At 39.9% G+C, this 24,151-nt stretch overlaps 1 long non-coding RNA gene and 1 pseudogene across 1 annotated transcript; both read right to left on the bottom strand.

Annotated features, from left to right (window-relative positions):
- Window positions 1-3,611: 3,611 nt before the first annotated feature.
- LOC123834592 (uncharacterized) lies at window positions 3,612-8,902 on the bottom strand. The gene is made up of 3 exons (XR_006788468.2): window positions 8,270-8,902; window positions 6,971-7,092; window positions 3,612-3,931 (listed from the first exon to the last, which is right to left on the bottom strand). It is a non-coding gene; the product is annotated as an uncharacterized LOC123834592 (long non-coding RNA).
- Window positions 8,903-19,224: 10,322 nt separating this feature from the next.
- Window positions 19,225-19,618, bottom strand: LOC123834593 (large ribosomal subunit protein eL31-like; annotated as a pseudogene).
- Between the last annotated feature and the right edge of the window lie 4,533 nt (window positions 19,619-24,151).

Raw genomic sequence — 24,151 nt, forward strand, 5'->3', positions numbered from 1 at the left:
TTTCCTCTGTGACCTGGGTCCTCGATCTCAAAGATGTTTTGTTACCAAAACATGAGGGTATGTCAGGCCTCAGTAAACAGAAGTTTCTTAGAGACAGTAGCCATGACACATGTGGACTGTTGATCTACTTGGAAACAAGCTTCTATTTGTTTCACCAAAGATAATAACATGTAATGAAATAATCCCTGACATAAATCTGATACAATAAATTCTAGTACTAGTTTACTAAGAGAGAGAGTGAGTGAGTGAGAGAGAGAGAGAGAGAGAGAAATCGTTCCTTGTTTTGGATTACCGCCTCCATTCCCTTCATTCTGCCCTGACGTGGGGAGTGCCCACTTCCTGGCTTAATCAGATTCAAAGGCTTGCTGACTGAGCTAATTGTTTCTCAACTCAACCTGCCTAGTGGTTCCAGCATAAAGCCAACATCCTTTGTGCACAATAGATCCACATTCCCAGCACAATTTCCCACAAAACAAAGTAAAAATAAGCACTCTGATCACTTTTCATTACATCTAATTTAAATGATTTAGAGCAAAAACAAGACCTCTCCCCATCTTTCAAAGTTCAATTCTACTACAATTTTTAAAAAATTTTTGGTAAAGATTTTTGACATGGTTTCATTCCCAAAGAAGCATAGGCTTCATTATGGAGTTCTGTCTTGTTTTCATGAGACCAGCTTTACCTTATTTTACTATTAATTCAATTATCAAGTAGAGGACAAAGATGGAAGTGTATGCAGTTGTAAAATAAACTTCGAGGAGTAATTTATTAGTTGAATAAAATACAGATCTCTAATCATTCTTGAATCATAATTCAAATTTTATTTTATTTTATTATTTATTTATTTATTTTTAAAGATTTTATTTATTTATTTGAGACAGAGAGAATGAGAGAGAGAGCACATGAGAGGGAGGAGGGTCAGAGGGAGAAGCAGACTCCCTGCCGAGCAGGGAGCCCGATGCGGGACTCGATCCCGGGACTCCAGGATCATGACCTGAGCCGAAGGCAGTCGCTTAACCAACTGAGCCACCCAGGTGCCCCATAATTCAAATTTTAGATATTGGGCTTATGTACATTTAAGCAACTGTCAAAGTTTATTTCTTAATTCCTCACGCATTTGAGAAAGTGGTACCTATTTGCTTTTGACTATTAGGACATGTTTTCCTCTACTAAGATAACATCTTGAAAACACAGACCACTTTCTGAAGCTACCTGAATAATTTTCCTGTTCAATATTAATGCCTTTTCCCTTAAATGAGATGATAAAAATAATTTTTTGGATAGAAATGCAGTGGTTTAGAACATGGATTTTGGCATGAGACAGAGCTAGGATCCATTATCTGCCAGGTATGTGTCCTTGGGCAAGGGCAAGTTACTTACCTTTCTAGGTCTGTTTCTTCTTATGGGAATAAAATTAGTGTTTATCTCACCAGGTGGTGATTGAGAAAACGAAATGAGGCAATCCATGTAAAATGCTCAGCACCAAGCTCTGCATAGCAAAGAAGCTTCGTCCTTTCCCTATTGTTACACTGGGCGGCCCATCTTTGAAGTTCTTTCAGCAAAGGACAGAGGCACTGTGGTTACTACTGCTTTTATGCATCATCTTATCGCATCTTACTGTCTCTTACGCAGCTCCCAAAGGACCCTTCCATGTCCCACGAGGAGGGAAGCTGCTCTCGGAGCCTCTGCTTTTTTTTCTTTCTGTCTTTCTGCCTTTAATAGCCATTCCACCGTGTGACCCCGACTTTGAAGCCATTGCTTTGCTGGGTATACAGGACCCAGGAAAGCAGCTCAGGCTTTCTGCTACAGCCATTTTTTCCCATCTGCTCTCAACACTGTGGGAGTATATTCTCTCTCTCTTTCTTCCTCATGCCACTAGGTAGGTTCCACGAGGGGAGAGGCCTTGTAAGCCTTATGCATCCCCTAGATGTATAAGACGTTGTTGCCAACACCTAGACTCGGGTCTGGCCCAGAGTAGGTACTTTTTTTTTTTTTTTAAAGATTTTATTTATTTATTTGAGACAGAGAGAATGAGAGACAGAGAGCATGAGAGGGAGGAGGATCAGAGGGAGAAGCAGACTCCCCACTGAGCAGGGAGCCCGATGCGGGACTCGATCCCGGGACTCCGGGATCATGACCTGAGCCGAAGGCAGTCGCTTAACCAACTGAGCCACCCAGGCGCCTGCCCAGAGTAGGTACTTAACACACATTTGTTCAACTCATGAATGACTGCTCCAGACTTTCCAGCTGGGCACTGTGGCCCCGAGGGTGTGCCCCCACCCAGAGCTATGTGTGTCCAGCACGCTGCTGCGTGCCAATGTTAGTGGGTCCCCTCGTGACAGAGGGAAAGGGTCTGGGCTGCAGAAAGACTTGTTTGTGTTAGCATTTGGTTTGGGCTGTTTTGACTTTTTCCTTCACTTTTTATCTCAAGGTTATAGCTACGGGACATGTCAATATACTGTGGGTCAGATCACTCTCCTCTGTTTGCATGTTTGGAAAATAAAGACTGTTGAAATACTCATGTTAAACAGTACAAAGATGGCAAACATAAGAGAATATTTTTTGCTCTAATCTGGGGGGGCTCTTTTAGTGTTTGTAACACTGACAGGCTAACCCTGACATTGCCGGGGTGACTTACGAACCGGAGTGTACTCATGATTAGAAGCGTCCTTGCCCCTTAATGTAACGAAGAGAAGGGACAGAGGTAGAGCTAGGGATTTCTCCATGGGTATTTTCCCAGCCACCCCTTCCCACAGGAATCTGTCCGCACTCATTTCCTTAAAGCATAGAGATTTTCAGGGAGGGCAGCTACTGGGAAAGAAGAAAATATAATTCTGCTTCTGACCAGGGCTTCCTCTCAGCTCGGCCATGTCATCTGTGTTCCCCAGTGTCTGCAGCCAGCAAGGCTCACAGAGCCCCTGCCCCCCTCCAGGGCCCCTGGCCCCTCCAGGGCTCTCTGCTTCCCCTTCAGCACTGCTGGAAGGTACGTCTGCAATCCTCTGTGAAGGTGGTGGAGTCAAGATCTTTGCTGGCTGCTTTGCAGACCCTACCTTCCTTCTTATCCAAGGGGGTCCAGCAATCTTTGCTCAGGAAAGAATGGCAGAAATTGCACCAAACTCTTCAATCCATCTTTGCCACAGAAGAAAGAAAGAAAGAAAGAAGAAAAAAGAAAGAAAGAAAGAAAGAAGAAAAAAGAAAGAAAGAAAGAAAGAAAGAAAGAAAGAGAAGAAGGAAGGAAGGAAGGAAAGAAAGGAAAGAAAGAAAGAAAAAGAAAGAAAGAAAGAAAGAAAGAAAGAAAGAAAGAAAGAAAGAAAGAAAAGAAAGAAATGTAATCAAAAGAGATGGGATATGTCAGTGATGCTGACTGAGGGAGAGAAGCTGATTTGGACACTCTCTACCTCTTTATTTTATTTATTTATTTATTTTTAAAAGATTTTATTTATTTATTTGACAGAGAGAGAGAGATCACAAGTAAGCAGAGCGGCAGGCAGAGGGAGAGGGAGAGGCAGACTCCCCGCTGAGCAGGGAGCCCGATGTGGGGCTCCATCCCAGGACCCTGAGATCATGACCTGAGCTAAAGGCAGACGTTTAACTGACTGAGCCACCCAGGTGACCCTCTGTACCTCTTTAGATATGTTCCTTTACATGTGAGCCCTGGAAATAGCTCTGCATGTGTTACAGTCTCAGGTTTTTTGTTTTTTTTCTTTTTTAAGTAGGTTTCAAAGTTCCAGAAGGGGTCTGTCTTTGCCAAGATGAAAGAGAATGGAGCTCTAAACAAGAGATGAAATGAAAATGCTTTATTGTCCTAGCAGCTTCAGGTGACTCGCTTCATTTGTTTACGTAGTATAGAGACGTAGCTCCTGTAGCAGAAAGAGCATGAACTTTGACATCAGAAAGACCTGGGTTTAGGACTAAGGATTCCATCTAAGACCTAAAAAAGGAATGAAAAATTAGAATATTAACACTCTGCTAACCCCAGTGCAGTAACCGTTTCAAGCACAATGGAAAATGATAGCTCTACAATGGAAAATATGGAAGTCACCACCTGAACCAAGTGATCAGACTTGATATCACCAACACCAGGACAAAGGGACATCACTGCCTCCTGATAGGATATAAGGAAAGCACACACCATCATGTGCATAGTGTTTTTGGCAAACATGTTTAGCCTGAATCTAATCACAAAGAAACAATCAGACAAATTCAGATTACAGGGACACTTTAAAAAGCACTAGCCTGGACTCTTCAAAAATTGTCCATGTCACGAAAGATAATAAATATTGCTGAGATATTTGGGGAAATTTAAATATGGGTTTTATGGGGCACCTGAGTGCCTCAGTCGGTTGATCATCCGACCCTTGATTTCAGCTCAGGTCATGATCTTAGGGCTGTGGGATGGAGCCGCGCATCGGGTTCTGCGCTCAGCTCAGAGTCTGCTGGAGAGTCTCCTCCTCTGCCCCTCCCCCTGCTCTCTCTCTCTCAATAAGTCTTTTAAAAAATAATAAAATAAAAATAAATATGGATTTTATAGTAGATAATCGTGCATCAATGCTGAGTATCTTGGGAGTATGAATGACATGATAATTATATAAGAGAATGTCCTATTGGTGAAACTAGTTAAGTTAGCGTTCTTTATGCTTTTTTCAACTTTTCTATTGGTCTGAAATTTTTAAATTAAAATGTTGGAGAACAAAAGGAAAAACAATAGTTTTGTGAACTGCATAAAACGAAGGGTCTAACTTTTACACAGACATACAGCCACGCTGGCTCAATAATCCCCGAGAATATTGACGCCTGTGGGTCACAGTGTAAGGAGTGTCGGGAAAAGCTGCTCTGGCCCCCCATCAGCATCAACATGACACCTGTCTTTCTCGAATAGGGATGATGCAACAGGTATGTTAGGTTACACTGTGAAGGTGAACCACTCTTGCAGACACATTGATGGGTATTGTTTATATACTCTTGTCTTTCCAGCTATTCCAATTTCTTTACTGGTTTAAAAACCTTTCTAACGCTCCTTCATAATGCACATTTCCTTCTGCTTTTTACTAGCTGTTCGACTTCAACTTTGAGTGAACCCTCTCTTCTCATAATGGCTTGGGGTTTAAGGAGAGCAAAGTTCAATTTTTATCATCCCGAACTGGGAATTGTCAAATTTAAAGCCTTCCAATCTGCAAGATGTTTGGACCCAAATAGAGATTTGTGCATCAGCTTGTACTTACCTAGTTTAGACGTTATCTGCCTTTTGTATATCTGACCCTCGGATGTGTTTTGCAATCATCTGGAATTTATCAGAATTTTCCCATGTTTTTGCAAAGCAAAACAACTTAAGTGTGTCACCAGCAAACGTGTGCAGCTCGCTGTCAGTTTGCTCTCCCAAGCCCTGCAGCTGCAAGGAAATGCTCTTATTGGCAGACTTGACCTCACCAGGCAGCCTCCCACAGGCTACTGTGGGGATTGTCTGTCTTTTGGGAAGGCTGCTCCTATCTTGTTTAATCATGGACTAGAAGGGCTGCAGATAGAAGTGAGATCGTGACAGCAGCTATGACTGATCGGTGCTCTGGCCACCAAGGAGCGGGGGAAGACACTAAGAAAACAGGAAGAGAGAAACAGTGGGGGTGTCTGGGGAAGAGAGGTGGAGAGAAGATGGAGAGGAAAGAAGAACAACAAGAGAGGAGTCAGAACATAGAGGAAAACATTCCTGAAGCCAAAAACAGCTTCTTGCGTCACTCACAGATCCAAAGCCTGGGTCTGGACAGAGTTGATTCCGGGACAGAGGAGCAATGGAAGCCACGGGCCACTCGTGTGCATTTTACAAAAGATACTTGTAGGGCGGACTAAAGGGAAATGAGTAGAGGGAAAGGGCAAAAAACAAAGCAAAACAAAACAAAAGGGGATGAGAAAGAAGGAGGTCTAAGTATCCTGAAATGTTCTCAGGTTATGCTTGTTTTTAAGTTGCTTTTAGGGACAACCTTTAAATCCTCTTAAATAGGAAATGTATATTCATTTAGTTCCTTCTCTTGGCATTTTTGAAAAGGAAAGAACCAAACTGTTCAGTGAGAAACTAAACATACTTTTGGATCCAAATATATCCACGTAAAAGGCACAAGAGAGGCAGGAATGGTGAGGATGGGTTCACTAAAGCCCTCTACAGTTGTCATTATTTTTTCCATTTTACAAATGACAAAGCTGAGGTTCTAAGGCGTAAATAGTGAAGGTGATAACAGCTAATCAGTGTTGAATCCTGGTTTTGAACCTACAATGCTTGACTCCGAAGTCTGTAATTTTTGTTTTCCACTATCAGATCAGGACATAGGTGTACTACACCTTTTAAAACATGTATGCATAGATGAAAATTGATCCATGACATATACCAAATAGGGCTGTACTCACCCAGGACATAATAGGAATGGAGATGATGCTGCATGTGCACAAAGGAAACATTTTTTAGAACTGCTGATTCTACTCCCAGTTACAGAGACAGAGACAGAGAGAGACAGAGACAGAGAGATATTCCTCGCCCTTTCTTTTTATAAAATTAGGACAAATGGGAGAACCACAACCAAAGTTTCATTCCTATGTATTGAAGGAAAACTCTGGACTTTCTATCTAGAGCATTGCTGGTCTAGTTTTCCATTTCTCAGTGCTCCATGTGTGTGCTCTTGACCTTCGTGTGGAGATGGACTATGCTGGTTGTTGCATGCATTGTTCCTGTATGGCTGGCCGAGGGGGCATAGGCTAAAACAAATGAGTGAGATGAGGAGCAGTGTAATGCAGTAGGAAGAGACTCTGGCTGTGTGACCTCGAGTAAATCAAAACCTCTCGTAATCTTGGTGTCCTTCTCAGCGACATGTGGAGGTTAGACTAGATAATTTCTCAGATTCCTTCCATATCTCAGATTCCATGCCTTGAAATAAATCCCCAAGGAGCTAAAGTGCCTGCATGGCCAAAATGCCTGTCCCCCAGAAACCTTTATCAGTGAAAGTGTTATCTCCTGGAGGACTGGGAACCACCATCTGGATCCACCGCTGGCTGGTAGAAGCAATGGAAACTAAGCCGGCGCTGTACATGGTCTCTTGGCCAACCGGATTCCTGCGGGAGAGATTTCATGTAGAGTTCCTCCACGGAGGCCTCCCTCTGCCCTCCTGGCACACAAATAGGCAGCCAGGAGGCCAGCATCCACCAGCTGGGAGCCGGTGTCCACCAGCTGCTTAGTCAACAGCCTTTGAGTCACAAATTGGTGATCTCAGCCCAGCTCTGGTGACTGTGTCATAAGATAATTAGAACTTGTCAGCCAACACAGCAGAGGCCTGGAAGGGCAAGGACTGAAGGAGCATAGAGCTAAATCACTCTTTTCTAGCTCCTTGAAAAGGGATGCAAAACTGGGAGGGAACTGCTAACATCTGAAGTCATGGAGTGACTAGTGTAGGTGGATGGAGAGGTGAGAATTCAGTGAGGATCTGGGCATGCACAGAACTCAAAGACCAATCCCCATCCACAGGTTGAGAGTGACCAGTAGGGTTAATGTCTCTAAATCAGGTTGTTTTTGTTTTGTTTTGTTTTTTTTTTGAGAGAGAGAAAGCACAGGAGGGGGTAGGGGCAGGGGGAGAGGGAGAGAGAATCTTAAGTAGGCTCCACACCTGGTGCGGAAGCCCCACTGGGGCTTGATCTCACGACCCTGAGATCATGATCTGAGCCGAAATCAAGAGTCAGATGCTTAACTGACTGAGCCACCCAGGCACCCCTCTAAATCAACTTCTGATTGGCCAGGAAACAAAGTCCTTACTCTATTTTCCAAGCAATGGTTAAAATATTAGGAACCTCAGTTTTCTGTATATTTATAATGCAGGAAAGCAAGGTGAGCTAAAAATGGTACAACAGTTGATTCACTCCCTCAATTCATCCAGGTCTCTGCTCAAAATCCCCTCATCACAGACCTTTCTCATCAATCTCTTTCCCCCTCCCTCAACTGAGCTTACTCATTACCACCTGACTTGATTCTTCATCGCTCTTGGCTCATCTGTTTACTGTGTGTCTTCCCAACTAGAATGAAAGCTCCATGAAGTAAGGACTTTGTTTTGTTCACTGCTACATTCCAGAGCCCCAAACAATACCTGGCCCATAGTAGATGCTTAAGAAGCATTGATGAATGAATGGATGGATGGATGGATGGATGAATGAAGCTGCTTATCACTAGTTTATCTAGACCATTTTGCTGACAAAGCTAGCTCCTCAGGCCTTCACTTAGAAACAATTAATGTTTTGGTACCTTAAATCTCTCCATCCCCTCTCCATCAAAATCCACACCGAAACACAAAGGAAATCTTCCAGGTTAGCTCGCTCAGCTGTGAGACCGCACTGTAAATACACGTGCGTTGTATGTGAATATATGGGAGAGGCGTGCCCATGCTGGGATTATTCTGGCCTTGCTATATGGGCATGTGACATACCGCCACATGACTCTGTGTTAAATAGAGGAAGACTCAAGGTCACAGACCAACCGCGTGAGTCTAGCCAGAACTTCCGCCTCTGGGGGAAAGCTCTAAGGATGATGCCAACTTTTTTAAAGCAGCTCATGTTCACTGGTGATCTGTCTAATAGAATGGCTTTTACGTATTTCTGTATATTCAAAGTTTTATCTACTGCTTCGTCTGAGTACTTTTCATAGATAACAAGTATTTTCCCCTACTCTCTAGAAAAATGATAGCAAAGATATTAAAATTTTTATTCATGAGGGACGCCTGGGTGGCTCAGTCCAGTAAGCGGTAAGCTTCTGCCTTCGGCTCAGGTCATGATCCCAGGACCCTGGGATCAAGTCCCGCATCGGGCTCCCTGCTGAGCTGGGAGTCTGCTTCTCCCTCTGCCCCTCCCCCCACTTGTGTTCTCTCTCTCTCTCTTTCTCTCTGGAGCTCTCTCTCAAATAAATAAAATCTTTAAAAAAATTAAAAAATAATAAAATAAAATTTTTATTCACAAGAATCTGATTATACAAACTAATACTCCTATTGTATTTCCACACAGATGATATTGTGATCTTTTCTGAGCTAGGACAACTGACTAAGTGCATCGTTCTGATATAAGGAATTGGGTAGCCTAGGACAAACATTGCTTACTTTTACCAGATGATGGTATCGTTTTTGTATACAAAGGCCCGCACTTTCCTTTCTCTTTTCAACAATGCAGATGTCCTGCCCTGGTTTTTATTTATTTATATATTTATTTTAAAGGGGCGGGGGAGAAAAGGGCATTTCCTGATACTTCCCCATCTCCTTGTCCCAGTACATAGCCTTTCTGTTACTTTCTCTTGATCCACCCAAAGCTAATTGATATTAAAGTTAACAGCTAGGCTACTAGGCATGCCTCCTTGATCCAACAGACAAGTTCACTAAAAAGCATGTGGGGCAATGAGAATGAAAAGTACACAGTAACGACCCAACTGGAGAATCAGAGAATGGAACGGGACCTGAGAGATCAGCCAGTCCACGCCTGTCATTTCACAGACTAATTCCACGGTTAAAATACCCAAACAAAGAACTGTCTAACTGCAACCTTCACCTATAGTTCAATAAGCCCGCTGCGACTGACAATCTTTCTGCTATATCCACGTTTAGCACTAGGTGTTGCTCTATGCTATTTCTAGACCCGATTTCTTTGCTGCACAACAGAAGCTGAGCCTCCTAATCTGAGTTCCATTCTGCAAATGCTGTCTTTAAGATGAAACCCTGCTAGTATTTGGTATGTTTCCCGGAAGCAGCTTCATTTAAATGGCTCAGGTGTGGCATACTGAATCCGCTGAAACAGCCGCTCTGGAGAGAAGGGGATCGATACATGCCAGGGAAAGGGGACTCCAAAGTCAGTTTTCAAATTGTCCTAATTCAAATATTTACTTAAACTCTGTTTTTATATTATGTGCAACACAAGGGGAATGACATTGTTGCTGTGTGTTTCCTGGAACTGACTGTCTGCTACAAGGCCACAGATAAAGTTTGTTTATAGAAAAACAAAATATGAAAAAGGAAAGTTTAGCACTGTTCTATTTGGGGTTTAATACTCCCACACATCCCAAAGGGGAGGAAGGACAGCTTTCTAGAATCTTGCTTTCCCCATGGCAGCCAAGGACAGAAATGCTTTAACCCCCTCTAGTGACAGATGCATCATTACTTAGATTAGTTCAGTTGTTCATTTTGAAAGGTAATGCCATAGGGAGAAACAGGTCCTGCTTTAAGAATTTCATTGTTTAGGAAGAGGGCAAATTTTCAATTCACCTTTAAGTTTTAAAGGGAATGAAATTCAGCTATTAAAGATAAATCTTTAACATTATTACTCAGTGGTTTCAACTTGGATAAATATTTTTTTAAAGGTTTTATGTATTTATTTTTGAGAGAAAGAGACAAAGAGAGAGTGCATGTGAGCAGGGGGAAGGGCAGAGGAGGAGGAAGAGAGAATCTGGAGCAGACTCCGCACTGAGCACAGAGCCCGACACGGAGCTCAATCCCACAACAGCGAGATCATGACCTGAACTGAAACCACGAGTCGGAGGCTTAACGAACTGAGCCAACCAGGTGCCCCTCAACTTGGATAAATTTGACATAAACTCAGTATAAATGTTCAAGTTCTACAAGTCTAATGTTATAATCATCTAATACTTAGTTTAAAATCATCATGCATGTAACAAAACAATGTCTAGTACATTGTTGCTAAACATGTTTTTTTTTTTTTTTCCAGTTTTGGTTATTTACCAATAACTATGTGTAATACCAATAATCAGGCAATGATGTTTATAACAGTCCTAGATTTTTAGCAGGAAGGAAAATGGAAGAAGGAAGCCAGAGTGGAAGCATCCTAATCCCATTACTAAGCTTAGCGTAGAGGGAGAGATGTAGCTCACACAAAGTTAGCTGCTAGGATCCATAATATAAACTCTTCAGTCTAGTCCTAAAGAGAGGGTTCCTTCCAATTTTTATAGTTCAGGCCTTAGGCTGAAAAAACTAAGTACTTGGCTGAAGTGTGACTTTCTTATAAAATGTTCTTTTCAGCTTTCTCCCCAGCACAAACCAGCCTTTCTTTTCTGAAGATTCTATTTCCTTTACATTCTTTGAGGATAAAACTATGCATTGTGGTTTTTATACCACATTCACTTAGGATATTTCAAAACAGAGTGAATTCCACTTTTTCTTCCAGTTCTCTCTTCACAGAGGTTCCCCTTTCCTCGCTCCTGATAGCCTCGATGATGATGTAAAGTAGTATCCCCTAGGATCTTTGCACTTCATTTGTTATGCCCTGTATTAAAGATGGGCAACTTTTCAAAAGGGATAGGTCAGACTCCTGATTCATGTTCTTGTAAATGTGGGGTCAGAGGCGTTTATGTGTTAGGAAAATGGTCTATTTCCTATAAAAGGAAGGGAGAGAAGAATTTTTGAAAGCATCCATTTTGGAAATCATGTTTTTAGTGAGTGGCAGGAAGGCAGAGGCACCATGTGGTAGACGCTGAGGAAGTTTCTGCCATCTTTAGTCAGACCCACTTTTATATGGACCATTTTTGGTAAGTCTACCGGCATGTGTAGGGGGAAGAAACATAAGAGCTATTAAAATAGATTTGTCATTTCCACACACAGACATGCATACACGAATCACAAAATGCTTACCCTTTGCTTTTTCTTAATGCTAAACTGACCAAAGTTGTTTTTTTTTTTTTTAATGCCCTTTATGAGCTCTTCTAGTGTCATCCGCTAATTTCTTCCATTGCTTTTTATTCTCCAAACAGGTTACACTTGCATAATTCCAAAAAGGTGAATAGAGCTCCTGCTCTTGCTTAAGATTGTTTCCAGCCTAGCTTAACAAGCTCTAGTTTTTAAGTTCGTTCCAAGATTGAGACAAAAATCTCTCTACCAAAAGCAAAATAAAAGACAAATTCCTATGCTTTTGCCTCATTTCATGTTTTATTATCCTATGTTTCCTAATTATACATTCTGTAAATAAGAAATGGGCACATGTTCTATGGACGGGAAGCATGGTTACGTGGTTAACGCAAGTTGCGCTCTCTACAAGACGTCCATTTTAGGCCACATGCAATTTATATGTTTTCTCCTCTCTTGATAGAGAAAAAGGAAAAAAAAAACAACAACCCTGGAAAACATTATAGAACCCAACTATATGCCTTTTGGGGCCCATGAGAAAGCATAAGTTTCTACCCCTCCCAGCAGTGTTGGAGCTAGCCTGCACTGAAGCCTGGGGATGTGCTTGCTGAGGTCCACAAGTGAGAAAATGGAGTGATGACGGCAGACCATATTATTGCATGGTGCTACTAAAAAGCGAACGCAAGTCTAGCATTATTGAAGTCTAGAAATGTTTGCTTACAACACACACACTGTGGAGAACACATTTTATGTGTTTATAATAATAGCAATAAAAAATTTCCCCAAATCAACTTACTTTTTTCTTGTTAATCCTGGGTTAAAGACAGTAATTATAAAAAAGACATTTCATAGAGCACTTGTACTTTTGTTGAATAAAAGAGGTATTTACAACATAGATTTAGTTACGTTTTGTAAAGTATAATAATTTCAGTTAGGCAAACTTAGTGCTCTATTTCCTTAGAGGAGAGATTTGCAACTTTTTTGGGTGCACTTTTAAGCGAGCAAAAGTCTTCCTTTTGAATACCCACATTAGAGTAACTTTGGAATGAGCAATCCATAGGTTCTCCTTAATCTAAGTGTGGTGTTTGTAAACAGAGGGCCTACTTCTATAGCACAAGTGAGTTACCTTTTTTTTTTTTATTTTAAAATATTTTATTTATTTATTTATTTGACAGAGAGAGAGAGAGTGAGAGCACAAGCCAGGAGACAGAGGGAGAAGCAGGTTCCTCGCTGAGCGGGGAGCCTGACATGGGACTCGATCCCAGGACCCTGGGATCATGACCTGAGCCGAAGGCAGCCACTTAACCAACTGAGCCACTCAGGTGCCCCACAAGTGAGTTACCTTTGATCAGCATTTTCTCATGATGAATGATAAGGGAATATGCTTTTTGACGTACATCAGTTTTCCCTTCAGATTTTTTTCTAAAATATTTCAAAACACTCTGATTTCCCTAGGCTATACCATTTTCCTCTGACTTTACTCCCTCCTATAGAATTCAGCCGTAGAACGTCTCCTGTCTCCTGGGAGTCTGCTCTTCCTTCCACATGGGCTCCCACACTCATTTCCTCCAGCTGCCTCTAGGCGGCCCTGAGTCCTGGGCCTTCATCCAAGAGCTGATGTGATGCTCTGCTGCTGCATGTCCTTGGCAGATGTTCTAGCCCATTATCTCCGACAGGGTCTCTGGCCTTGACTCTCCTTCCTTGTGAGTTTTCTTTCCCAGGGGATTCCTCAGCCTCACACAAATATAGCTGGCCCTGGAACCTCCCTAGGCTTGTCTGAATTTGCAACAATTTAGTATAGCCTGGGGGGTCCTCTGTTACACAAAGATTGGGGCTGTCACTATCAGTCATCAACTGCTTTGTGTTTAGTACTGCTTGACTCTATAGAAAGATAGGAAGGAAGAAGGGTGGGAAGAAAGGCAGAAGAAAAGAAGGAAAAGAAGAAAGAAGGAAAAAAGAAAGAAGAAAGAAAGAAAGAAAGAAAGAAAGAAAGAAAGAAAGAAAGAAAGAAAGAAAGAAAGAAAGAAGAAAGAAAGACAGGAAGAAAGACAGGAAGAAAGAAAGACAGGAAGAAAGACAGGAAGAAAGAAAGCTAATTTTAAAAAGATGAAAAGATTAGAAAATGAAAATCCTAAAAGGTACATGTTTCCTGCCTGTAAGAAGTTTATTTTCTACTTGGTTATAATTATTCATATCTAAGTACACTGCAGATTTCAGGAGATAATTAAATCAGAGAGCATATCTAGATGCCAACTTTTTTAAAAAAAGATTTTATTTATTTATTTGAGAGAGAGAGAGGGACAGAGAGCTTGTGCGAGAGTGCTCGAGCAGGGGGAGGGGCAGACAGAGGGAGAAACAGACTTCCTGTTGAGCAGGGAGCCCATGCAGAGCTCTATCCCTGGACCATGGGATCATGACCTGAGCAGAAGGCAGATGCTTAACCGACTGAGCCACCCAGGCCTGCTAGATGCCAACTTAAAGACTTTTGACAAACAGTCAATCAATACCAGTCAAGCTAGCCAGGAAGCTCCTCTTAGAGATGTCATTGCAAAGAACATCTCTGCCTAGGATCAAATCCAGGTTCATAGTTTTAGCACAGGAGGGTAGAAAATATCCTCTATCCATGAATCTTAAATTCAGCTGTGGCCTGAACTTCAGAAACAAGCTTAGCTTTAACACTTTTTGAAAATCCTTGTGCAATATTTTTGCACAAATACTCTCAATGGGGAGGAAGTTACAAGTTAGGGAAATTGCATAAAAGTATCTGTTCCTTAGCTGATCTAAGTGTTGGATCCAAACAAATGTGTGAACCTCAAGAAGACCAGCAGCCATAATATTGGTCCACTGGCACTGGAAAATGTCTCCCAAAGTCTCTGTGGTGAGGAACACCTCTCCTTTTCCTCCTCCTCCACTCAATGCAATTGGGCCAGTAGGACACAAATATACAAGCAATGAAGGTTGTCATCTAATCAGACAATGGAGGAATATTCTTCACCTTGTTCCAGGTGTGGCATTTCCATTAACGCTGCTTAACATCACAGTAGCTTTGGGCCAGGGAAGTGCTTGCAGATCATCCTGAACCTGCAGGTGGGTCAACTCTTGGGGTTTTGTACCCACTCTCTCTCCAGTTGTGTCCCATCCCAGACGTGGAGAGCTGCTTTGTCAAACTGGACACTTATCACTGTGTGGTATCTCAGTAATTTGACCTGCTTGCCCGTTCTATTGAAGTCATTGTGAATCTCGATTCTGATATGTTCCCTCAGTTTCCATCTGCAAATTTCATAAACACAAATTAGTTATTTTCATGTAAGGTATTAGATGAAGCTATGTGGAGTCTTGTGGCAACCCACCAGAAGCATTGCTTAGGTCGATAGTCACACATTATAATAAACACTTTTTGGATATGATTATTCAATCAATTTTGGTTCCATGTAATAAAATAATTAGAAATACCATGCATCCCCCTGATTTATCCACCCAATAGCTCTATCCAAATATTATATCAGGCTTAAACTAATTTCTGGGGAACTCTTGCTAGCTCATTGTGATTCTTCCTCATCTGGGAAAAATAATAATATTCATGAGTAGTTTTCTGTTTATAAAAGTACTAAGTGGCTTTTTGCAAACAGGTTTTTTTTTAAGTAGTTGCATAAAAAAGAAAACAAAAGCCACTCAAAATCTCACTACTTCGCCCCATAAACAGGTTGGTTAATTTCCTTTCAGCTGGCTTCCTATCTCCACTCCCCTCTCTTGTCCTCTCCCATGCACACATCTTATTCAGTCCCGTTGCTTTCCCTTCCCCCAGCTCAAAGAATTAAACAATAGTAACGGAGAGCTTTGAGGGGATATGAGTGCAACAAAACCAGAAAAAAGTGAAGAGAATTTTGACCCTTAAGGTCAAAAGCTGCAAGACTAACTGTAAAATAGAAACATCTGCATACATACTTGCAGAGAGTATTCTTGAACAAGTCAGAGGAAGTCAAGGAAGGCCGAGGTGTAGACTTGGAGATATCACCATCATGAAACCCACTTCAATCTGTCATCTGCACAAGGGAGCTGCGTGGGTGCCAAGTCAGTGCCTAGGTATTCTTGTGATGTCCAGTGGAAACCACCAACCAATAGTGGTCAGTCAACTGCCTCGAGGTTGTACCCTTCTGTGGCCAAGGCTTTGCCCCACTTGACACAGCGCTCTCTCCAATGGCTCTGAATAATATCAGAGGAACAGATAACTCAACTTTCACTGGTTTAAAGCCCTACTTATGTCAAATGAATTTGACCCCCAAGTGAAACCATTGTCATCTGCCCTCCAATATATAGATGTTTAGTCTGACATATGACCCAGAAGCCAGCTTAAGGTGACTGTTGCCAGAACGTCCCCCACTCTGAAGATAGTCTTTCTTCTTCACCCATCAGAGGAAACTTCCATCCCACGTTCTCCCTACTTTTTCCTCATTCTTCTTCCCTAGCATTTCCACCCATCAGCTGGTGAAGGTCAGTCTCTCTATCTGCACCCAAGCCTTGTCTGCCTCTCTCGAGGTAGGGTTAGGCTGTCCCTCCCTGACTTGCACAGTACCCACTTCACTCTAACACTGATCTCTACTGCAGCACTGTAACTTTTCATGTTCCAATCTGGGTCCCCTGCTAGAATGTAAGCTACCTGTAGGCTAGGGATTCTATTTTCTTCTTGTAGTCCCCAAACCATGCTCAGTGTTTAGCATAGGTTAGGTGTTCAATAAATTATGGCTGAATAATTAGTTGATATTACCTAGAGTCACATTTTTTTTTTCTTGCTGAACACTTGGACATAAGTTTTCGTTTTCCAGTCTCCTGGTGATCTTCATCTTCTTCCTGACTCATTATCAAGCACAGACTCTGCAATTGCAACTACAATGTTTTTAGTATCCTGGAATGTCAAACATCTCTGTTTAGAAACTGGAACTTAGAGGAGTTAAGAGTTCTCTTCTTATCTGATTCTTCACTTATCTTAGCTTTAACCCTTGTGGCTGTTCTCTATTTTTCAGCTTGAAAGTTATTCCCTTTCATAAAGACAAGGCTTAAATAGAAATAAAATTGTTTTGCTTTCTCTTTGCCCGGTTTGATCCAGCAATGATTTCATTTCTTCTTCTTCCTATTTCTTGCTCCAACTATTACTTTAGGAAATAGTCTTTTAAATTTGAACTTAGTCTTTATCATGAGTCCCCTTATTCACGGCTTGAGCCTTTCTAATAAAATTCTTACTCTTGAATTTTGGGTCCCTCTTTCCATCTTTTCTATCTCTACTTTGGAGGACCAAGAAACTCCAAGAACATTTCTTGAAGAGTCTCTTCCTATGCAATAATGTCAGAATTTCTCTAAATGTATCTTGAAATCTGCTTTTCTAATGTTTAGAGTTTGTGTGTGAGTATATTCAGGGTTTCCATTTTGAGCTATTGTAAATGCTAAGAAAAAAAATAGACACTTTCTGATCTCAAATTGACAACCTGACTTTACAACTTAGGGAACTAGAAAAAGAAGAACAAACTAAATGCAAAGCTAGCAGAAGGAAGGAAATACTAAATTTTAGAGCAGAGATAAGTGAAATAGAGATAAAAAAACAACAGAGAAAATCAATGAAACCAAAGTTGGTTCTTTGAAAAGATCAACAAAGTTGACAACCTTTAGCTAGATGGAGTAGGAAAACAAAAAAGAGGGGAAACCCAAGTTACTAAAATCAGAGTTGAAAGTGGGGACAATACTATTAATTCTGCAGAAACAGAATTATAAGAGAGTACTAAACAATGTGCATCAAAAAATTGGATAACCTAGATGAAATGAACAAATTACTAGAAACACAAAACCTACCAAAATGCAAAGTGTGATATATTATAACATATATATGTTATATTATATATAACATATGTTATAACATATATGATAGAATACTATTCAGTCTTAAAAAGGAAGGAAATTCTGTAATATGCCACAGTGTGCATGATACTTTAGGACATTACTCTAAGTGAAATAAGCCAGACAAAAAAGGCAGTGCTTTACTAACTTTGGGCTTTATTCTTTTTTGAATTAATTTAGGTGTAAAGCTAGATTGTTTATTTAAGATTTTTCTTGTTTCTTGAGGTAGGTCAGTATCACTGTAAACTCCCTCTTAGGACTGCACTTGTGTGTACCAAAGATTTTGGAATGATCTGTATCCATTTTCATTTGTCTCCAGGTATTTTAGAAATTTTCTCTTTAATTTCTTCATTGACCCATTGATTGTTTAGTAGCATGTTGTTTAGCCTCTATGTGTTTGTTTTTCTTGTTTTTTTTTTTTTTTTTCTCTTAAATGATTTCTAGTTTCATACTGTTGTGGTCAGAAAAGATGCTTAATATGATTTCAATCTTAAATTTATTGAGACTCTTTTGTAGCCTGACATGTGATCTATTCTGGAGAACATTCCATGTGCACTTGAAAAGAATGTATATTCTGCTGTTTTTGGATGGAATGTTCTGTATATATCTGTTAAGTTCATCTGCTTCTAATGTATTGTTCAAAACCACTCTTTCTTTATTAATTTTCCATCTGGATGATCTATCCACTGATGTAAGTGGGGTCTTAAAGTCCCCTATTATTATTGTATTACTGTTAGTTTCTCTTTTTATGTTAATATTTGCTTTATGTATTTAGGTTCTCCTAATATTAGGTGCATAGATATTTATAATTGTTATATCTTCTTGTTGGATTGATCCCTTTATCATTATGTAATGCCCTTCTTGATCTCTTGCTAGTTTGTTTTAAAGTCTATTTTATCTGATACAACTATTGCTACCCCAGCTTGTTAATTTGTTTCCATTGCATGAAATCTTTTTCTATCCTTTCACTTTCAGTCTATATGTGTCTTTAGTTCTGAAGTGAGTCTCTTGTAGGGAGCATATAGATGGGTCTTGTTTTTTTAACCACTTAGTCACTCTATATCTTTGATATAGAGCATATGATAAGAGCATTTAGTCCATTTACATTTAAAGTAATTATTGAAAAGTATGTACTTGTTACCATTTTGTTAATTGTTTCTGGTTAATTTTGTAGTTTTTCCCTATTTCTTCTTCTCTTGCTCTCTATTCTTGTGATTTGATGACTTTCTTTAATGATATTCTGACTCCTTTTATTTTTTGCTTATTTTTAAAAAAGATTTTATTTATTTATTTGACAGAGAGAGAGCACAAGCAGGGGAAGAAGCAGGCAGAGGGAGAGGGAGAAGCAGGCTCCCTAAGGAGCAGGGAGCCCGATGCGGGGCTTGATCCCAGGACCCTGGGATCATGACCTGAGCCATAGGCAGACGCTTACCTGACTGAGCCGCCCAGGTGCCCCTATTTTTTGTTTATCTATTATAGGTTTTTAGTTTGTGGTTCCTATGAGGTTCACATATAATATCCTATAGATAGCAGTCTATTTTAAGTTTAAGTCACTTAAATGCAAACATATTCTAAAAGCACTACATTTTTACTCCCTCCACCACAATTTATGAATTTGATGTCATATTTTACATCTTTTTATTTTGTATTCTTAACTAATTTTTTTTTTTTGCAGTTTTATACCTTTATTGACAATCAGTGATTAGTTTTCATCCACATTAACTGCCTGTAGATTTTTGAAAATGGTGACAGGTACATAGGTAACCAATGTATAGAGCTTGCTTGATGAATCTTCATCCTTGTTATGTTTTCTGGACAAGTGTATGAATGTGGTATGGAACATTCCTTATTCCTTTGGCCCAGACAGCTTTGTTGAGGCTGGTCTCAATGCACATATCTGGAGTTCCCACCTCCTTCAGAGCAAATTTCTGGATGTCTTTGAGTGCCCAAGGGGCACACTTCTTGAAATTCACTCTATGGATGTGCTTGTGAATGTGGATGGTGTATTCTCTGGTCAGTACTTTGTTGATGGTAGAATGGCCCTTCTTCCTGCCACCCTTCTTTGTGGAAGCCATTCTGCCAGGCCCTGGTTGGAAAGGAAGAGTGAGAGGTATTGTGGGAGCAGGAAAGTAGCGTCACCTCCTTCACTAATTCTATAGATATAGCTGCTTTTATCATTTTTTTTTAAGGCTTTACAAGTGATTGAACCACTACCTTTACTATGTTTGCTTTTACCAATGAAATTTTCTCTTTCATACTTTTCTTCTACTTAGGCTTTTTCTTTTTCACTTAAGCCAGTAAGGATGGCTTAGTTGTGATAAATTCCTCTAACTTTTGTTTGCCTGGGAAACTCTTTATCTCTCCTTCAATTCTGAATAATAACCTTGCCAGGCAGAATATTCTTGGCTGTAAGTTTTTTTCCTTTCCTCACTTTGACTATATCGTGCCACTCCTTCTAGCCTGCAGACTTTCTACTGAAAAATCAGTTGATAGCCTTATGCGTGTTCCCTTGTACATAACTAGTTGCTTCGTTTTATTTCTTTGAACAGATTTTAACTTATTCATTGTTGTCTTCAGTATTTATATGCAAAATTTTGGTGATCCATATGTAATTTGTGTAAAATTAAAAATTTATATTGCTTACTATCCACATGCTATAATTGGTGTACAGCTAGCTTAATTATATAAACACAAACCTCGAAGAAAAAAAAGAAGTTAATATATTCCTCATTTTTAACTATTGAACCTAAATTGCATTTTAACATTTATTGCAAATATCAATCTCTGTTAAGTGTTAGCCTAACAGACTTCTTAAAGTTCTTGCTTTGTAAACAAAGTGATGAGAAAAGATTCCTTGGTTTGTATATATTATATATTAACCAACCTATTTGCATAAGATTGAAGCCTATAGAAATTTTCTTACAGTGATTATGTAAGAATAGGATTAACATAAGAATACACTCTATAATTTATTTATTACCTAAAAATCAGAATTTCTGAGAGCAAACATTAAACTGTACAACCCATGGGGCGCCTGGGTGGCTCAAATGGTTAAGCGTCTGCCTTCGGCTCGGGTCATGATCCCAGTGTCTTGGGATCAAGCCCCGCATTGGGCTCCCTGCTCAGCGGGGAGCATGCTTCTCCCCCTTCCTCTGCTTCTCCCCCTGCTCATGCTCTCTCTCTCTCTCTCTGTATCTCTGTGTCTTGAATGAAAAAAATCTTTAAAAATAAATAAATAAACTGTACAACCCAAAGGAGATAACTTGTCTTACAACTTTCAGAAGAGTAGGAAGAAAAGATTAAATTGTTATTTATTAATAAAAAGAAAATTGTTATTTATTTATTTATTTGTTTATTTTTGAGAGAGAGAGAGCGCGCATGTTTGAACAGGGGCAAGGGGCGGGGCTGAGGGAGAGGGAGAGAGAGAATCCCAAGCAGGCTTCATGCCCAGGGCAGAAGCTGATGCAGGGCTTGATGTCATGACCCTGAGATCATGACCTGAGTTGAAATCAAGAGTCATATGCTTAACCAACTGAGCCACCCAGGTGCCCCAAGAAGCAAATTGTTTCAATAAAATATTTTGGTAGATGCAGGCATCCTTCCTCAAGTTTTTCTTGAAATAAAAATAATTAAAATAATGTGAGGAAAACAATACGGCAACCAAACATCAGCAAATAATTGTGGAAGATGCATAAATCAAATTGTGGAAGAATTTGAGAAACAAGTATTAGAACAAATTACACAGTGTGGGAGGCTTGCTATACAGTTGGAGGAAAGAATGAATGTTTCTATAATGTCTGGGATTCTGTTGGATTCCACTTTAATTAAATGCTAAAAGTAATTTTTGAGTTTCACTTAAGCAGTGGCAATCAATCAGCAGAGGTCATACTGCCTGCCTCACTGGAATATTCTGGAAATGGGGGGTGTTTTTGATCAACAGTGATTGGGGGCCACTTGCTGGCATGTAATGGGTGGAAGCCAGGGATGCTAGAAGTCTGCTATGTGTGGAATGGTTTTGTACAATGAAAAGTTGTCCTTTGTCCCACACAACTTCCAAAGGTCTTACTGGACATGTGTGCAAGTGAAAAACCTGCTAATAGCCTAGAACCTGAATGGTTTTATGTATAAATTCAAAATATTGTTTGCACACTTTTCATATACATTGCAGTTTTGGAGAATGTAACCAGTGTACAAATTGAGGAAAAACTGTGCTTTGGAACTTTGCTAAGAGTTATCTACCAAGAACTCTTGTCCATTCATCAATCATGAGCTGATTTGTTTGTAACTCACTTGGCAGCAAAATCTGACCTGAAATGATTTGAGGCTATTTGGAAAATTATGTCACTCACGGCAACACCTTTATCAGTCAACAGCTGTAAGTGTCACATTCAAATGTCAACATAAAGAAATTGTGTTGACCCTCTCTATTCAAGATGTCCAGGTTTGAGGGGACCAGTAATCACTTGTGAACCTAGTGGAAATGCTCTGTCCTAGACTTGTGAAATCTGAATCCATATTTTAACAAGAACCACAGGTGACTTGTATGCACATCAAAATTTGAGGAGCAATTCTGTAGACAACAGTTAGATGGAAATCTATCTTAAATAAAAATGTATTCACTATAGGTAATACCGACATCTGATCCTTTTATTCATGTCTTCTAGTGTGGTTTGTCTGAAAATTTTACGTATTGAGAAATAGTCTATTTTACTATAACTTACTTTCTCTTACCTCTCCTTTATTGCCAATACATTATATGTGGTTTTTGAAACTATGAATTAATTCCATTTAAAGATAATAAAGAGGATGTTGCCACAATACACAGGGTGTGTTGCTCTGATAGGGGCTGAGAGCTGCTGGATAATAGGAAGATGTACTGACAGAGAAAAATATATTCCCAACATATATGATTTCCATAACAAAAACAAAGTTTATTGGAAAAACTGTGTCAATGTCACCACTGATGGAAGAACTGCTTTGTCTGGAGTAAAATTTGTATTCTGGGATAAAGATACAGAAATAGCTTCAAAAATAAGTTTATTCACTGTGTCATTCAGTGGTAAGAAGCTCTTGCAGCAAAGGAAGTGAAGCTAGAAGTGTACAAATTGCTACAAGATGTCGCTGATAGAGATAACAGTCCAAAACTCAGGTCTTTAAACTATTGTAAACTATTCACTGTTCTTGGTAGATGATGAGTGATGTTGAAAACATTTTGTATCATGGACAAGGTCTCCAATTTCATCATGGCTGAGTACCTTGCAGAACAGTCCAATTTAAAGGAATTACATATTCTTATTTTTAAAAACACTAGTGTTCCACATTCTGTCTATTCTAGGATAACAAGTGCCTAGCAATTCTGTGATAGGACAGCAGAATTTTAAAATACCTTATACCTTCGAAATAAAAGAGTTGCTTTGATCGCAAGTGAGAGTTTCTGCCTTTTTTTTTTTTTTTAAAGATTTTTTATTTATTTATTTGACAGAGAGAGACACAGTGAGAGAGGGAACACAGGCAGGGGAGTGGGAGAGGGAGAAGCAGGCTTCCGCAGAGCAGGGAGCCTGATGCGGGGCTCCATCCCAGGACCCTGGGATCATGACCTGAGCCGAAGGCAGACGCCTAACCAACTGAGTCACCCAGGTGCCCCTAATTTCTGCTTTTGAAGGAAAGTTGGACTGTGGTGTGAACATAATGGTAACACACCTTTGCAAGTGCTTCCTTCCTAACTGACTGGCTTGAGAAAAACGTGTCATCTGTAAAAATGCTCATATGTGTCCACTTTAAAAAACTCGGAGGTAGACATTACTAATTCATTTTAGAAATCTTCCCCCAAATGACTATCAAATGGGGCTTGGATCTCCTTGCTAAATACAATTGTTAAAACTATAAAAACTATAAAACTACAAAAACTAACCTCTGATTAGTTGGCAAGAAAATACTGTTCCTTAAGATACTGAATGAACTGGTGAGAGTAGGAAAAGGCTTTTAAAGTGTTCTTTGACTGTAGAGTCTATTCAATTCTGCTTTAATTCAGGTCCCCCTGATGCCTTATCCGCAATTCTAAAACTCAAAAAACTCTGAAAATCAAGTTTTGTTCATAACTCACTTGACAAAAAAACCTGACCTGCATTGATTTAAGGCTATTAACAGTCTTTATTTTTCCATGCAGTGTGCTTATTACATCTTTTGCTGCAGAACTATAAAGGGTTCAATTATGGGGTGCTAGCCCAGGCCTTCCTGGGGGTAAAATACCATATATGCTATATGAATTTTCCCAAATTTACAAAATTCTGAGTATCCTAATTTTTTCTGGTCCTAAGGGTTTTGGAGCCTATGGGCCTGTGCAGATTCCCAGCAGTGAACAGGAGATGAGTAAAGAATTGGAAAGTATTTTTGATGTTATGCAGGGGTCTTTTTCATTGTATTTTTATATTAAGGGTCTATAATTGTGAAATTTGCTCCCTGATTTTTTTGTTGTTATAAGGATAGTGCAGTTACATCTTTGGGCAGAGGGTCTGTAAGTCAAAATTAAAACGTGAGCCAAATAAATTGTCCTAATAAAGAAACCATTCATTCATTCATTCCACTTTGTCCTTACAGGGAAGTTCTGATTCCTGGGAACACTTTGAACT

The sequence above is a fragment of the Mirounga angustirostris genome, unplaced genomic scaffold (genome assembly GCF_029215605.1).
Source record: "Mirounga angustirostris isolate CCGP_5_RB_7025 unplaced genomic scaffold, mMirAng1.0.hap1 SCAF_1, whole genome shotgun sequence".
NCBI classification, from domain to species: domain Eukaryota; kingdom Metazoa; phylum Chordata; class Mammalia; order Carnivora; family Phocidae; genus Mirounga; species Mirounga angustirostris.